General features: G+C 22.6%; 1 protein-coding gene across 3 annotated transcripts in view; it reads right to left on the bottom strand.

Annotated features, from left to right (window-relative positions):
* Nucleotides 1-3,235, bottom strand: part of LOC117175579 (centromere-associated protein E) — a 38,052-nt gene that overhangs the window by 21,458 nt on the left and 13,359 nt on the right. The window contains exon 1 of one of the 3 annotated variants that reach the window (XM_033365293.1): nt 196-218. The exons of the other annotated variants lie outside the window; for them this stretch is intronic. The gene's annotated coding sequence lies outside the window, so the exon portion shown is untranslated. Of the gene's footprint in view, nt 1-195; nt 219-3,235 lie in introns of those variants that run through there. 3 annotated transcript variants of the gene reach the window in all.

The raw sequence follows: 3,235 nt of genomic DNA, 5'->3' as shown, positions 1-3,235 counted from the left end.
CCACACACTACTCCTTTCCCCTGCCGAGTGAGTCACGCCTACCCCGAAAGGGAAATGGCTTAATGGTGTAATAATAATAATAATAATAATAATAATAATAAGAGCACAAATAAAATAAAAATAATTTAAATTTAAATTTATCAAGAAATATAGTGTCTTAGCTAATAATTAAATTAAATTATTTATTTTACTTACATCAGTTTATTTATTAATTGATTATCCACTGTAGGAGGTCCCCCCTTATTAAAGTATCTAATTTATTGCTCCTCTTTATGACATTGTTTGAATGTCATTGAATTTTCATTATCACTATTGAAGTCCAAAGAATAAAACCAAGATTCCTCTCTGTGCCAAAAGGTCCTTGGCCCTCTTTTACATTTATAGAAAATCGCGATTTTCTATTAAAAATCCGGAACTGAGGTCAAAAATATCTATAGATAATGACGTCTTTGTGGAAGCCAGAAGCTCAACACCTGAACCTATTAAAATTCAGAAAGTCGAGGACTGCACATGTGTAGGTATTAAAAAGGTTCTTGCTGCGAGCCATGTGGCCCATTTAGAGCCACATCTGTTATTTCTTTTACAGCCTCCTTGGGATCAATCATTCTGTTATTCTATACTTTGTTCTGACTTCAAATCCCTTCAAATCTCAACCGATATCCGAAAATAGTTTCCTTTCGAAAATGGGAAATAAACTAATGTTAAATTGAAATTGCGAGGATTTTAAGCAATACAAAAATAAATTATTTGAGGGTATAATTGAGATCTTGAAAGGTGAGAGGTCATCCGTAAACTAGGTTACCAATTTTGGGTTATTTTTGACTTCACAAAAATAGTTACATTTCAAAAATGGAAAATTATTTTTTTTTATGGAATTAATATTATGAGACTTGAAAAGAATTTCTTTGAGAGAATAATTCACAGCTATTTGGGAGATATTGAAAGGTCATACATGAACTACGTTACAAACTTCGAGCTTTTTTCACTTTTGAAATAAATATTTTCCTTTCAAAGATTTAAAAAAAAATTAATTAATATTTTGAGAACTTTAAAAATAAAACAATTTCTTTGAGGGGAAAAAAAAAAACAAATTTTGTTGGGAGATCTTGAAAGGGTGGCTTCCATTAAGTAAGTTACTAATTTTGAGCTATTTATGACTTAACGAAAATAGAGGAATACTAGGGGAATAGATTCTTTTAAAACTTATGTATCGGTACCGTATTGAACTGAGGATTACATTTTCAAAAAAAAATTTAATTTATAAAAAAAAAGTTTTTCTGTCAGTAGGGATCAATTTTCAATCCAACACGATTGTCCAAAACTAAAATATATATAATTGTTAACCGTACAGTTGCATTAACAACCAAATATTTGAATTCTAAAGCAAAAAATGCAAATTTTCCATAAAACAGTTTAATTTTTAAACACAAAAAATAAATGAAACAAAAACAAAACTAATTTTTAACAAAATAGTTCAATCCTTAAACAAATTAATTAATTTTCAATACAGAAAGATTCATTTTACATCAAATTGTTTGATCGTCAACCAAAACGATTCATTTTATAAGATCAATTTTCTAACCAAAAAGTCGATTTTTCAATTTAAAAAAAAAAATAACATAAATTTGGTATGAAATAGTTGAATTTTCAACTTCCAAACGATAAATTTACAATCAGAAATGGAATAATTAAATTTTCAGATCAAAAAATTAATTTTCAACTAAAAAACGAATGTTCAACAAAATAGTTTAATATTCAGCCAATAAAATAAATTTTTCTTCAAAGTAGTTCAATTTTCAATCAAGAAGATAAATTAAAAAAAAAAAATTGAGTAGTTAAATTTTAAGTTGGAATATTAATTGAAAAAAAAAGAATTTTCAATAAAATAGTTAAATTAAACCGAAAATATGAATTTTCAACTAATTGAATGATTTTTTTGCAAATTAGTTTAACTTTCAAGCAAGCAGTTTAATTTAAAAAAAATTTCTACGAAAGAAGACGATTTTTCAACAAAATATATGAATTTTCAACCAAATAGTTGAATCTTCAACTTAAAAATGTCGATTTTCAACCAGAAATGGAAAAATTAAATTTGCAGATAACAGTATATCTTCAACAACAAAGTGGATGTTTAACTGAAGAAGTTGAATTTTTAATGAAATAAGATATATTCTGAACCAAAACTAAAATAATTTTATTTTTAGTAAAGAAAAAAATAATTTTCAACAAAAAAAGAATCTTTAACAAAATATATTTGAATCCCTGACCAAATACATGAGTATTTTACATCAAGAGAGTTGAATTTTAAATTAAATAGTTAAATTTTTAAAGAAAAAAGATATATTTTGCATTAAAAACTAAAATAACTTTATTTTTAATTAAAAAAATTAAGTTTGAACAAATGAAAAAAATTCAACCAAACAGTTGAACCCTCAACTAAATTAATTAATTTTCAATAACAAAAGATGCGTTTTAAATCAAATAGTTGAATTTTTAATAAAATAAATATATATTCTGAACCAAAAATTACAAAATTTAAATTTTAGTTTAAAAAAATTAATTTTAAATTAAATAGTTGAATTTTAATAACAAATAATATATTTGGAATTAAAACAAAAATTATTTTTTTTTTAGTTAAAAATAATAATTTTGTGCTAAAAAAAATTTTTTTAACCCAATAGTTCAATCCTCAACCAAATAGTTAACTTTTCAATAAAAAGATATAATTTAAACCAAAACTAAAATAATGTTATTTTTAGTTGAAAAAATTAATTTTTAACAAACAAAGAAAAGAATTTTTAATCAAACAGTTAAATCCTCAACCAAATAAATAAATTTTCAATAAAAAAAGATAAATTTCAAATAAAATAGATGAATTTTAAATAAAAACAAAATATTCTAAACCAAAACTAAAATAATTTCATTTTTAGTTAAAAAAAATTAATTTCTAACAAAAGAATAATTTTCAACAAAATAGTTGAATCCTTAACCAAATAGATGAATTTTCAATCAAGAAAGTTTAATTTTAAATTAAATAGTTGAATTTTTAATAAAAAAGATGTATTTTTAATTAAAACTAAAATAATTTTATTTTTACTTTAAAAAATTAATTTAAAAGAAAAAAAGAATTTTCAATAAAAAGTATATATTTTGAACCAAAACTAAAATAATTTAATTTTTAGTTGTAAAAATGGATTTTTAACAAAAAAAAAAGATCTTTAAAACACAGGAAATA

This window comes from Belonocnema kinseyi, chromosome 1 (assembly GCF_010883055.1).
Source record: "Belonocnema kinseyi isolate 2016_QV_RU_SX_M_011 chromosome 1, B_treatae_v1, whole genome shotgun sequence".
In the NCBI taxonomy this organism is placed as follows: domain Eukaryota; kingdom Metazoa; phylum Arthropoda; class Insecta; order Hymenoptera; family Cynipidae; genus Belonocnema; species Belonocnema kinseyi.
This window is presented reverse-complemented; position numbering and strand designations above follow the sequence as displayed.